The sequence below is a fragment of the Peromyscus californicus genome, unplaced genomic scaffold (assembly GCF_007827085.1).
Source record: "Peromyscus californicus insignis strain IS unplaced genomic scaffold, ASM782708v3 Scaffold_12__1_contigs__length_115047231, whole genome shotgun sequence".
Classification (NCBI taxonomy): domain Eukaryota; kingdom Metazoa; phylum Chordata; class Mammalia; order Rodentia; family Cricetidae; genus Peromyscus; species Peromyscus californicus.
Genome location: NW_026294413.1, coordinates 50,100,805 through 50,115,804, shown reverse-complemented (window position 1 = coordinate 50,115,804; position 15,000 = coordinate 50,100,805). Strand labels below are relative to the sequence as shown.

General features: G+C 39.9%; 1 pseudogene; it reads left to right on the top strand.

The window, feature by feature from the left end:
• Positions 1 to 3,940: 3,940 nt before the first annotated feature.
• Positions 3,941 to 15,000, top strand: part of LOC128107878 (coronin-1B-like) — a 44,682-nt pseudogene continuing 33,622 nt past the window's right edge.

Sequence of the window (15,000 nt, the reverse complement as noted above, 5' to 3'; positions counted from 1 at the left end):
TATTTCATATAAAGTAAGTAAACTAAATCAGTCATGGAAAAATAAAAAACACCCCACAGAGATACCTTGACAGATATAATATTCATCCGGTCAAAATTTTCAAAGTCTGCTTTCACCTTAAAAACATCCTGGTTTTATAATAGCTCTGGGCATAAAAGATAGACATGTTGCTTTCTGATGATACAAATTTAATAACTTAAAAAAGTTAAAATTACCTGATTTTTCTTAAGTGAAAATGCTTTGAAACTGAGGCTCAAATTTCCTGTCTAAATTCATCTCAAGTGTAAATTCAGGCCTTGCCTTTTCCTGGAGGTAACAGGAAACTGAGATAGGTAAACTCACCAACAGGTTTCAAAACAAAACAAAACAAAACCCCTCAGAACTATCATGCTGTTGTTACTGACTTAAAATCTAAGAAGGAACCAAACTGAAGCCATTTTGAATAAAACTTCCATTTGGAGTAGGGGTCAAATAAAGTTTAAGTTGCCAAGACCCTCCCTGGGTGACTGACATCCTGGGTGGCAAGTTGAGACATGAATGTGGAGCAAGCTGCCCTGCCACAGTTGAGTAAACCAACCAATGAGAACAGGATGAGTGTACTACAAAAAAATGTTTCCAGGAAAGTTCCCTATCCCTGAGTCCTGATAAATTGAAAATGTAATTGTAACTTGGCACAGATGTTGGTGACTTTTGTGATTTTTGTGCTTAAAAACTCTGTAACATTCTGGATCTGGGTCACAGTTTAGCTCTGGAGTCTGTTCTATGCCCCTGATCCATCAGTAGGAGCTTGATTACAGTAAACTTTTCTTTCCTATATTGACTAAGTGTTTGAGTTGTGTTGGATCCAAGTGGACTCCATAAGAACACCTTGCTTTTTACTATTTCCATATGCTCCAGTGGTGATTTATTGCTTCTTCAGTGACCACTCTCAATAATCAAGCATCTGTCTCATGGTAAATGATTGGGCATTTCTAGATACAAACAAAAGACAAAAGTTTATACAAGTTATTCAGGTTTTCAGGGTCTGAGGAAGTGATTTAAGTTATTCAAAAAATGAGACTGTATCAGTCAGTGTTCTCTAGAGTAGTGGTTCTCAACCTATGGGTTGCAACCTCTTTGGGAGTTGAATGACCCTTTCACAGGGGTAACATACTAGATATCCTACATATCATATATTTACATTACGATTCATAACAGTAGCAAAATTATAGTTATGGAGTAAAAATGAAAAAAATTTCATGATCGGGGTCACCACAATATGAGGAACTGTATTAAAGGGTTGCAACATTGGGAAGGTTGAGAACCACTACTCTAGAGTAATAAAACTTATAGAACAAATCTCTGTCTCTCTCTCTCTATATATATAGAAAGGGGATTTATTAGAATGACTTGTGGGCTGTGGTCCAGCTAATCCAACAATGACTTCTTATGAATGAAGGGTCTAAGAATCCAGTAGTTATTCAGTTCATGAGGCTGGCTGTGTCATCTGGTTTTTAGTATATGCCAGAATCCCAAAGAAGTAGGCTCTAATGCCAGTGAAGGAATGGACTTGCTAGTGAGGTAAGAGTAAGCAGGCAAAGAACAAAAGCTTCTTTTTCCCATGTATGGTCCAGGTTAGAGGTGGGTTTACCCAGTTCAAAAGATCTGGAGTAGCCGGGCGGTGGTGGCGCACGCCTTTAATCCCAGCACTCGGGAGGCAGAGCCAGGCGGATCTCTGTGAGTTCGAGGCCAGCCTGGTCTCCAAAGCGAGTTCCAGGAAAGGCGCAAAGCTACACAGAGAAACCCTGTCTCGAAAAACCAAAAAAAAAAAAAAAAAGATCTGGAGTAAAGGTGTGTCTTCCTACCTCAAAAATTCAGATTAGAAGTGGGTCTTCTCACGTCAAAATAAGCAAAACCCCTCACAGATATGCCATCCACTTTTGGGTTTTAGTTAATTCCAGATGTAGTCAAGTTGACAACCAAAAATAACCATCACTGACTTAAATATAATAACATGATTATTAAAAATTTGAACTTCAAACTCTAACACATCAGTGTTAAATATCTTTTTAAATCAATAGAGTTGTGGTAAGTGATTACTGCTGGTGACAGTTTTAAGTACTGGCTACTAAAACTTTAAAAAATCATTAAAATTAACATAGTGACAGTCTCAAATTTTTTCCTTTGGTTTTCTGTTATAAATATAGACTTAAAAGTGCCAGAGACATCTCTGTCCATTCTGTATGTCTCAAACCCTCTTAATGTGGTGATATGAGGACATCAGGACAGAGGGAAGAGTGTTCATGCTTATTTCCCAGAACTCTTCAGGTCCTCACACCTTGCTTCCCCTCTTTCTGTTCTCTTTCCTTCCAGGACATTTCTGTCTTGTGCAGATGAATGTTCCTGTTTGTGTTAATAACTTTTCAGTCTTTATTTGTGCTACAGCTCAAAGGCATGAGCCTGCTTGGGCTGTCTGCAGACACTTATTAACTGCTTTCTCTAGAATGAGGACTTCAATGCAGATTAAAACAGCCAGTAGTCCTGCTGACCTCTTTTTTGTCAACCTTAAAAGATGCATGTAAGCTTCAGGGAGTTACAACTTGGTCCATCTGCCCCAGCTCAAACCTGCTCCATGTCCCTTGTCTGATTAAGTACTCCTGTCAATCAACAGCTTAAGTGCCCCCACCTGTCCCACCTGTCCCCAAGGATGGGCTTTTTGTTTGACTTGGTCTTAGGGCTCCTTCCTACCTTCCCAACTACCAGGACCATGTAATAGGCTTGGAAGTTTCAAATATATGCCCAAGATAAAGATTCCCCTAAACTCCAAACTTCACCTCCTATCCATAGTCTCTATCTGTCCCAGCAGATTTCCTTCCAGCTGGCAGATGCAATCCAGGAATCAACCTGGGACCTCCAACTATTCCACAACAGCTCAGCCCCCAGATTTAGTGGTCCCACAAAACTGAAAAGCCCTCTACTTGGTGACCGGGAGGCACTTGTTTCTTCCTCAATGAAGAATGCTGTTAACTATGTAAATCAATCTGGCCAGGTGGAAGGACGGATTAAAAATGAACAGGAGCTGGCATGCAGAGTCCCACCCCTGGGAGCTGACGCCAATGAAGGACTCTCACTATGTCTCCTGTGGGCTCATGGCTCATGCCTTTCTTCTCCTGGGCTCTCTGATTCATATTCTACTCATATTAATAATCAATCCCACCTCTTCAGAGTTTTTTTTTAAATTTAAATTTTTATTGATTCTTTGGGAATTTCACATCATGCCCCCAATCTTGCTCATTTCCTAGTCCTCCATATCCGTCCCTTACCCTCATAGCATCCCCACAAAAGGAAATTTAAAAAATATTAATTAAAAACAAAACAAAAACCACATTTTACTCCTCCATCTTTCTGTCTCTCTATCACCTCTTCATTCATCTTAGTGGTATTGGGAGCTCCAGTGTATCATGCAGTATACCCTTTTGTCCACTCAGCTTTACTTATAAATGTTCACTGCAATGAGTTGGTTCAAGGCTTCCGGCTTCTGGTACACCATCAATACTAGACTTTCATTGAAACTTCTCTCAGTTATCCTGCTGTTGCCCCAAGTCATGGAGGTCCTGTAGCTGTGGTTCATCAGGACCAGTCCCTTCATCACTCCAGCAGGTCATAGATGGGTTAGATGTTGGTTTGGGCCAACTCAAAGTCCTGCATGTGTGCCTGAGTGGTAGGTAGCTGATTAGGTCAGTCTAGGCTGCTGAGACCAACCCTCTCAGGCAAGGGGTGGAGCCAGCTCTTCTACACCATGCCATCTGGGCCAGCTCTTCCATGTCTGTGGTGAGGGGTGGGGCCAGCTCTTTTGTTGTAGTGGCCAGCGAAGGGCATGGTCAGCTCTCCCAGTGCCAGCAAAGGGTGGTGCCTGTTCAACCCAGCCCTCAGATTTCAACAGGTATGGTTCCTATGGACCATGGACTCAGATATGACTCTCGGCAGCAGCTCAGGCCCAGATGTCACCATGGCCCCGGTATCAGCATGGCTCTAGGACACCAACATGGTCTCAGGTGGCTAACCAGACCCCAGGTATCCCCACGGCCCTCAGGGGTACCAGGCTCTTCAGAGATTTTTAAGGAAAAAAGAAATCGATGAGCTGATCATATGCTCTGTGAGCCAGATGCTTCTGATGGAATTCCCTCAGGTTTCCTACTGTCACTTGCTGGTTTGAGCCCCTGCTTTGGACTAACATTCCAGACAAACCTTTTCCAATGTGCCCACTCAACCGGAAGTAGCCAGAGGTTCACCATTGCCCTTTGTCATAAGCAAAGGCTGGAATGTTATGTCCTCAAAGCAGGCCCCACAGTGGCGATGCTGGTGGTAAGGACTCAAGTCCCCGCTGACCTGGGGTTTGCTAGGAAATGGAATCCTAAAGCATTCCTCAGAAGCCCTTAAAGGCTGCCTGAATCTCTAACTGTAACTGTCAACACCTCATCTGTCTGAAAAAAGTCCCCAGGCTAACCACCTGGCTGTCTTGCTTCTGAGCTGCCTGCCCTGTGTCCACCCACATAAAACCCAACAAGCTTTTGTAGCTGGGAGTAGTTCTCCAATGTCCGAGTAGCTGGACAGGTTTTATTCATTTGTTTGTTTATTTGTCTTTCAATTAAACTGTTCTCTCCATGGAGAGTGACTGTGTTCAGTGGCTTCTTAGTACCTGGCCTAGTACCCCATGATGACACCTGCCCCTGCTTACATTTAAGGAAGGGTTCTTGGTTCTCTAGCACCTTAACTCCCTGAAGATGCCAAGCAAGCTTATCAACTTGGATTTTAACTTTTTTTTGATGAAAGAATAAAACTTGCGTTCTTTCCATCTTTCTACAACCCTAAGTACAAACCCTGGGGAGGAATGCAGTGAGATGGTTCAGCAGGTAAAGGAGTTTTCTACTTGTTATGTGACACGACTCCTTCCTGGGTCTTGGTAGACATCCCTTGACTTTCTGTTTCTATAAATTTTCCTAGTCTAGATATTGCATGATAATGTAATATTATGTTTATCTGTTTGTATCTTGCCCATTTCCTATAGCATATATATTCAGGATTCATTAGTATTGTAGTGTGACAAACAAGTTCATTATGTTTAAGGTCCACTAATGTTCATTCATTCATTTATCCATTGTTCATTCATTGATTTATCCATTATTTGGGGACACATGGGTTGTCCCCAGGATTTGGCTATTGTGACTAAGGCTGCTGTGGTTGTTGGGGTACAAGTATCTGCTGTGTATTTGTATTCAGTTCCTTATGGCTTTGTACCCCAGTGAGAAAAGAAGTGGGTCTCATGAAATTCTGTCCTTAAGTTTTGAGGAATTACAGACTTTTTGGGCAGCTTACATCCCCGCCAGAGTGCACGGAGGTTTTAGTCTCTGCATCTTTATCAACATTAGGAATCCACTCTGAATGACAGCTGTTTTGTGCAGAGGAAGTGGGAGAATGCCTTTTCTGATTCCCAGAGTGTCTCTGCTTTCCTGGAATCTCACATGGAATTATGCAAAGGGCAAGTTAGAGCAAAGAGCTTCACCGCTAGTTTGATTTGGGAATCTTTTCTTTCAGAGAACTTAGAGCTGGGAAAAAGTCACTTCCTGGAGAATCTTGAGGTCAAAACACATCCAGATTCTCCAGGTTATAAAACATCCCTTGGCAGCTAGCATGGCAAGAAGAAAACCCTGAAGATCATCTCACACGTATTCCAGTTGTGAATTGTCAGCTCTCTTGCCTATGTGCTGCATGTCTTCCATACAAGTCTAGCTGGATATGACCTTGTGTAACTGCTCATACTTTTGTTTCCTCATTAGAAATAGAGCCATGGTGTGCTTGCATAATAGGATTGACATGAGTATCGCATGATTCGGTTTATGTGATTTCTTAGAATCCTGCTGTGCACCCAACAAGTGCACACAGTGTGACTATGTTAGAGTTTCTCTTTTTATCAGTGAAGATATGATAATTGTAGTCATATTAATATTAAAAATCCTTAAAAACAAGCCTGTTAAGGATGTTGGAAATGGAAGTATATCAACTTGAATCAGGGTTCTCATTTACAATTTTGTCTTTTATTCTCAGGAGACAGAGTCATTTCCAGAGTTGATGTAGGCTCAGTGGATGCAGGCAGAGCACATCTGCCATAATTGAGAGAGAGATTTATTTTTTCCTGTTCTGAAGAACTTAGACAATAACACAGTATTTAACTTCGGAGAGGCTGCTGTGATGTGTGTGGCAAAGGTGATGTTCTAAATCCGCAGTTGTGTGGTGACTGAGGAGGAACAAAATGACTCATCAGGATGATTTCCTGTAATAACCATGGACTCCCATGGCTCAGAACTTCAAGAAACAAAAGAAGAAACACTTGATTCCCTGTTAATGGAAGTTTTTTTGTACTATGTAAGCATCATGTGTATGTGTGCACATGTATATACATATACACAAAGTGTTTATGACAGTCCTATAACCCTTTCATTCTGTTGTTTAGTTCAACAGTAATTTTTTTTTAGTGACTTAACTGTTCATGTTTCAGTTTTAACCAGAATGGCATCAGATGTTGAGTTTATTGCCCGCTTCACATTTCATACCATTTCTACCTACTTAGCAGCTCTCCCAAGCACACTTGTCAGGTGTCCAGTCAGAAATGAATGTCACCGAAATTAGCATAATTTGAGCATGGTTTAATAAATGGATTATTATAAAACATTTGGGAGTTAGAAACCCCAGAATACAGTAGATCATCTGTTAGTAACAGAGGACTTCAGTGGGGAGGAATGAGAGAAAATTCTGGAATTCTAAAGGAGCCAGGACCAAGAGGGTTATTTTGAGAGGAGTGGCCATTGCCAAGTGAAAAAAGAAATCAGTTAAAGTCAACTTCCCAGTGACTGATCCTAAGGGAAAACAGAGTCTGAGTCCACTGATCTGGTCCCATGGATTAGCTGTCATGATAGAGCAGGATTATTGTGCATGCAGGAAGTATCTTTAGGCTTCTTTCTTTATCACATCAGAAGAAAGACTGTCTGGCTATATCTTTCCTGTCATATTCTCTCCTGTATCATAGATCTCTTCTTTACCACTAATTCCTTCCAGTCACTGGATAATTTTGCTTAAATTTATTTATCTTACCCCCCCCCACACACACACAGCAAAAATCATCCAAACATTTCTTCTGTATATCCTTTAGCTTCCTGAAAAAAAAAAAGGTTAAAAGTCATGAGCTGAGAAAGTGCTAGGCAGGTGAAGAGTGCATTCTAAGCACGGAGAATGACAGCTTCAGCAGCTGGAATAAGCAAAGCCCAGTGTGGGCGGAGCCTGATGTGGTAGCAGGTAGCACGCTGGATAGCAGAGGCTAGAGAACTCAGGGAATGGCAAGGAGCCAGATTCTGTGTCTGTGGGAATCTAGTCTATTTACTGTTTTTCAAATTACTCCAAAGCTTAGTGACATAAGAACGACAATTTTATTTTTACTCAAAAGTTTGTCTGTTGTTAGTAATTCAGAAAGCAGCTGACTGTCAGTTTTCATTTATGGTCTTATTATGTGATCATGGCCACAAGTTGTCTGGGGCTACAGTCAGGGGGATTGAAGATGTGACTGGTGGGAGACGCTAGCTCTCAGCTGAGAGTGTTCACTGTGGTCCCTGTGTGTGGCTTTCTAGAACAGTGGTCTCATGACAATTGAGCTTTTGTAGGCTTCTACCCAAAACACCAGGTCTCAAAGAAAATAGCTGGCAGCCTGGTGGACTTTTTTCTCTGTCTTTTTGTCAGGTATTTGATAATTTTGTACAATGTGTTTTGATTATGTTCACCCTTCATTTCACTTCCCCCAGTTCTATCTCCATTTCCAAATCCTGTGCCCCCTCCTTTTCCTTTAAAAACCCAAGTCCAATTTGTTCTGTCCACGTACTATTGGATGTGTGATACTCACTGGAGCATGGTCATCCTACCAGGGACCACAACCTTAAAAAATGGACTCTTCTCCTAGAAGCTATCAATTGCTCCTTGGCCAAGGTTGGGACCTTGTGTAACTCCCCTTTCCATGCTGGGATTTTCTACAGGTCAATTGCTCCTTGACCAAGGTTGGGACTTTGTGTAGCTCCCTTTTCCATGCTGGGATTTTCTGCAGGTCAATTGCTCCTTGGCCAAGGTTGTGACCTTGTGGCTCCCTTTTCCATGCTGGGATTTTCTACAGGTCTTGTGCAGGTTGTCTCAACCATATGCGAGTTCGTATGTGCAACTGCCATATGCGAGTTCGTATGTGCAACTGCCCTGCTGTGTCCAGAAGACACTGTTTCCTTACCATGTACCACTTCTGGTTCTGAAAATTTCCCACCCCTTCTTCCACAACAATCCCTGTGCCTCAGGGGGAGGGTGTATGATAGAGATGTCCCATTCCTAAATGAGCATTCTGCAGTCTTTTTCTCTTCACCTTGACCAGTGTGAGTCTTGGTGCTAATCATCATCTGTTACAAAAAGAAGCTTTTCTGATGAGGGTTGAGAGATGCACTGATCTGTGGGTATAAGTCATTAGGAGTCAGTGTAATACTGTCTCCATTTATCAGAAGAATGCAGTGCTCTCCCCAACCCTCACTGAATATGGTACCATAAGTCTTGTGTCTGGCAATAAGACATGGGAATGCAAATAGGAAAAGAAGTAGTCAAAAAATCCTTCTCTGTAGATTGTCTGATTCTATACATAAAAGGCCTCAAAGAGCCCAGCAGAAATCTACAATTGATACATGTAGAAAAGTAGCAGGAGACAAAATTAATACAGGAAAACCAGTAGCCTTCTTATATACAAGTAACAAGCACATTGAGAAAGAAGTTAGGGAAAAAAATTCCATTCACTAAAAATATCTTGTCAAACCATAGAAGTAGAAAACTTATACAACAAAAACTTTAAGACATTGGTGGCTCTTTTGGACTGAGCTCAGCAAGTTACACTCTGTCATTTCCACTGCATGTCATTAATTAATTAGAAGTGAGTCACAAGGCTAGCCCCAATTCAGTGGGGGTGGAGTTTACTGAACTTTTGGTTGGGAAGAATTGGGCTACAAATTGTTTAGTTTGTTGATATGGCTATTGCAGAATACTCAAGCTTGGATGATTCATAACTAACAGATTTATAATCTCATGGTTATGGAGACTGAGAAATCCAAGATTTAATTGCTGCCCTTTGATATTTTAAAAATATTTTCCTTTATTTATTTATTTATTTATTTATTTATTTATTTATTTATTTAGTGTGTGTGTGTGTGTGTGTGTGTGTGTGTGTGTGTGTGTGTGTGTGTGTGTGTGTGGTGTATGACAGGAGAGAGGCCATGGCAGATGTACAGATGTCTGAGGAAAACTTGAGGTTTAATATCCTACCTTTAACTATGTGAGTTCTGGGGATCAAACTCAGGTCATGAGACTTGGTGGCAAGTGCCTTTCCCCATCTTGTCAGCCATCAAGAATGTATTTCTAATGTCACATAATGGAAGACAAAAGGCTAGGAGAGAATGAACCCAGTCCATGCCCCTTTTATAGTAGTTATTAATGCATCCATGAAAGACAGTCCTCATGACTGAAAAATCTCTTTTGAGACCCATATCCCAAACATTGCCACTTGGATCAAATTTCTAACACATGAATTTGAGGAGCCACACATTCAAACCATAGCATATGTGGAAATTGTGCATGAACCTGTACATGGAAGTTATGCTGGTCTTACAATTAAATGCTATCACTCAATCTATCAATAACCTTGATTAAATACTAATGTGAGTTAACTTATGTTTGACAAATGTCACTATGATTGCTGTTCATCCTATAAAAAACTGTCACGAGAGCCCAGGGATAGTGCAGGCATGAGATAATGCAGTCTCAGTGTAGAGTGCCTCAGGAAGGGAGAAATGAGCAAATCTGCATTAAATGGTAAATTCTGTTGCCAAGGTGTGGTGAAGGGCTGCATGTGGAATGTGTGGGAGAGGGTATGACACGTGTGACTCCCAGGCTTCTGGGTGTGAAGCTACTTAAAATTACAGATGCCATTTATGGAGTCTGAACAGTCAAGGAGAAAGGCAGATATGAGGGGGAAATCCAGATTTCAGTTTAAGATAAATCTGAGTTGGGTTAGGGACATCCAAGTGAGTTTGCCAGGAATGCTGGCAACCTGTAGCCAAGTTTCTAGTTGAAATGGCCAGAAATTTAATGTAGTTTTAGTAGAAGATATACATTCATATACATATATACATATACAATGTATATTTCATATATCTTAATTATTACATATATATTGTGTATGATTTCTTACCCACATGGGCTACTATAAATATCTGACTGGAATGTTAGGTACGTTCCTGAATTGCTACTAAAAAGGGCTTTTCCTCCATGCTTTGCAGGCATCTTTCATACTTCACAGCCAAAGAGGCACCGTCTGATACTCGGGTTTCTGTGAATGGGGTATTTGTTCAAAATAATTAAACATTCCAAGTGTTAGAAATGATGCTCTCTATCTGTTTCCAAATGACTTATTTAGCATATCATGTTCTTTTTATTTAGAAAGCACCTCTTTCTCACAGGTATGAAGTCATAGTCTATAATTAACTTAGAAAGTGAGCATCACATCCTTTTACTTAAGGTTCTTTATTTGGCTTCCTGTCAGAACTATTCTGAGGTGAATGTGTTGAGAATCAGAAAAGTGTATTTACATATGACCTGCACATCTCTTTTGTGCTAGCCCCAAACATCCCTAGATTATGTGTAGTAGATAAAATGTTGGAAATGGTAAGAAAGAGTAGTTGTATCATTTCCTCAATACATGAGTGTTGTCTGTGAATAGTTTCAACCAACCATGGATGGAAACTACTTTTAAAAAATTATGTCTGTATATATTTTAGGAAGTATCTACAGTAGTATGTTTCTTTATGGCTTTTTCAAAAAAGTTTAGTGTTAGTTATCCCTGCCTCTATTTCCTCCTCTACCCTGATTCCCCATTGAGTTTTTACTGTCCCATTAGAACATTTTCCGCCTTTAATTCTACATCTATATTCTATCTCCCTTCTTTCTTCCTCATGGACCCTTATTAATTTCTTGACCTCCATTGGTATTACACATGAAACACACATAACTGAAGATTCAAAGCCAACATCTACATATGGAAAAAAAAAAAACAAGTGATGTCTTTCTGGGCCTGGGTTACCTCACTTAAGGTAATTTACCTGTGAATTTCATATTTCTTTTTTATAATAATTGAATAATATTCTGTCATGAAAATGTACCACATTTTCATTTTCTATTCAGCAGTTGATGGGTATATAAACTGTTTCTATTTTCTGGCTATTGTGAATAGAGCAGCAACAAACATGGCTGAGCAATTATCTCTGCAGTAAGATAAAGAATATTTGAATGTATGCTCAAGCCATTGTTCTTAGTTACCCTTCAGAACTTGATGAGAAGACCTTATTGCTGAGAATACCATATACTAACATCTTAAAACATGGAAAAATCAAGCAGGAAGCTTCCACCCTACTGTCTACCGTTCATGGTGATTTTTTTTCTTGGTTTTTTGAGACGGGGTTTCTCTGTGTAGCTTTGTGCCTTTCCTGGAACTCACTCTGTAGCCCAGGCTGGCCTCGAACTCACAGAGATCCACCTGACTCTGCCTCCCAAGTGCTGGGATTAAAGGAGTGTGCCACCACTGCCCGGCTTCATGGTGTGGTTAAGTGTTAATGTGCACTGCCATAGAAGAAAAGTAATCATTGGTCTTACCCATCTGTAAACCCTGTGAATTACAACAATGACTGTCCTGAAAAGGTATGCCTGCTGGTGTAATAGTAGTATGACTGTTATGGGAGTCACCAACCATTTCTGTTTCTGGGTTTAAGGTATAGTCCATGTGATAAAATCCATATCTGGTACCATTATCTGGGCCTAAAACTTGTGTTAAAATAGGTCATATGCACAAGGGGAGAACCTACTACTACTAGTCTACTGAATGTATATAGTATAAAGACAATTCCTAAAAACTTATTGCTATATCAGTAGATCAGTGAAGCTCACATTCTTCATCAGAGAAGCTTATTTTAGTGGTAGATAGCAGTTAACACAGAGACCCACAACTGATCAAATGCAGAGACTGTGAAGTATTAAACCCTGAATAGGATGTCTGTTTCACATCCCTTCCCCAAAAGCTCACGGATCTTTGTGGGAGAGGGGGACAGAAAGATTGTAAGAGCCAGAGTGATAGATGACTTCAAGGAAACTGTGTTTGATGGATGCAGCAGGACAGATGCACATCTGAACCCATAGTAATTTTTGACAGCATGTACAAGACCTGCCAAAGCTCAAGCCAGACAAAGTCCCTGCATGGAGAAGAGAAGGAGGGCATGAAGTCCCCACCCATAGCTGAAAAGCTATTGGAATTTGGTAGCCATTAGGAAAGGAAGAGTCAGTTTTCTTTAAGAATGTGGTTTTTGGTTTAGGCCCAGCACTCAAGAGTATATATGCAACACATATTGGACTCCATGGGTTTAAAAAAGAGAATATGAAGTTGGGTGAGTTAGGGAGGAGAGGTGTGGGTGGATCTGGAATTGGGGGGTGAATACCATCAAAATACATTCTGTGAAATTCTCAGAGAGTTAACAAAACATTAACAAAATTGTAGTATGTATATTATCATCATCTGTCTGTACTAAACTTACATAGACTTATGGTCATTATGGTAATCTGCCTTATGCCACCTTAGGTCAAATCAAATCAACAAACATGTATTGCCCTTCTAAATAATATAGGTCAGCAACTATATTATTTGCATTGTATCAGGCACTGTATGCCACCCAGAGATGATTTAAAGTATGTGGAAGGATGTATATAATTATATGCATACAATATTTTTTATAAATAGGATGTAGTATCTGTATATTTTAGTACCTGCAGGGGTACCCGGAGTCAATTCCCAATAGACAATTGAACACTATAACAACAAAAATGTCTATATCTTTGGTGTAATTGCATTTTTTCTAATAGTTTTGGTTCACGATTGGTTAAATCTGCAGATATGGAATGCATAGATGTAGAGAGCCAACCCAAACCAAAATCTAGTGCCAATCTCCTCATTAAAATTTCCCTTGGATACTAACTAGCGAAGGTAGACCCTAGTATTTGTGCTTAACACATATAGGTAAGCATCCACGTACACACTCACATGTGTACTTGTGTTGAAAACATATAAGCATGTACTTGCACACATGTGTACACATGCATGTACATATACATTTGATGCGTGAGTGCAATAAACATGTTTCTAAGAGCCCTAGAAATCAATAAAGCAAGGAGGAATTCTTTAGGGTATACTAATGTGCAATTATAATGCTTCTTTTTTCCAGCCATGGAAACTAATTTTTAAAATTACTCTGAACTGCTATAACATAATTTTTTAATAGTAAGCCGCCTCTCTCCAGGGGGAGCTTTCCTAGGTAAAAAGCAACATAATGGTTTTGTTCCTATTGTACAGGTTTCCTAAAAGCCGGCTTCCTAATTGTCATCCCTTAGACCTGCAGTCCAAGTTGTCTTATGTGTTTGCAAGCAGTTTATTCCAGAGTCAGTCATTCCCTGGAACTAAGTGTTTTAAGGACAAATATTGGTTTATGCATTACCCAGTATCTACTCACATTAGCCAGTGCAGATGGCTAGATCTGTAGGTGATTTTCAGAATTCCATATACTGCACTTTAAGTCTTAGGCTGGATTGGTGCTATAGGGGTACAGTGAGTGACATAATTTACAACATAATTGCATTTTATATATGAAAGAGTGACATGGAGAAGCTGTGAGACCTGCCTAAAAAATTGCCTCTAACCTGGAGGAAGAATCAGCTTTTTATCCTTACGTTTTCCTCTCCTTATGATCAAGTACTTTTCTGAAGTCATTGGAAATCTTCCTTCTACACATCTCCCTAAGGCTTTAAAACAGGGATGACCTAGGAGCAAGTATTGCTCAAGGAAATGGCTGGGAGTCATTTCCAGTCTTACAAATAAGCTCATGAAGTACTGTGGTGTGACAGACACAGCTTCCTGTGACTTTGAAGCTGAAGATGCTGAAAGCTGAGTGATTTTCGAGATCACCAAGACATAAATAACTATCAGTAAAAATAGCAAGTACAGTGGTCACTTGTGGAGATCAGTGATGTCCACCTGCAGCTCAAACTGCCATGGATGTTTTTCAGAAGAAACAATGTGTTGAGATTTTAATTTCTTTTTTCAGGTTTTGAGAATTACTGATTTTTTTTTAAACCTCAAACGGTGTCACTGATTTTCCTATAATTAACTGTGGCTTGGTACCATTAACCTAAACTGTATTCAGTTCCGGCACACTGGAAGAGTAGCAGATAGCATCATAGAACTCTGCCTTATGCCACCTTAGGCCCAAGTCAACACATATGTATTATCATTTTTCCAATACTGTTCTATGATAACTTCCCCGAGAGGAACCGTGAGAAAGTATCCTTTATTTCCTGGTTTTCACTAGGAAATGAGTTAACTGGGAATTGAATATTGCTTGGCCAGTAGTCAAACCAAACAGGACTAAGAAAACCTGTCTAACCACAGCCTTACCATCCTTCTCAGGTTTTAGAATTAAATATCATTGAATCCTAAGAAACTAGAAAAGGATGCCCAAATAAAGCCAAAACATAAACACCAAACAAAATAAAAAGACAAGAAGCAATTTAAATTTGTAAATTTGTATAAAGATAAAATTACTGAGATGCTCCAAAAGCTACAGAGAGGTCCAGTCTCAAAAAACAAAACAAAACAAAAAAACAAACCAAACCAAACCAAAACAAAAATTACTGAGACCAAAAGCTTATCATAATTTAGATATTATAAGGCATTAAAGGCAGTATCGACTAATAAACAGCAGAAGACTGACTAAAAAACCTGACAATTTGGTAGGTAGCTATTGACTAATAAATCTGTCAATTTGAATGGAATGGAAAAATTCTTTATAAGACTCTCATAGT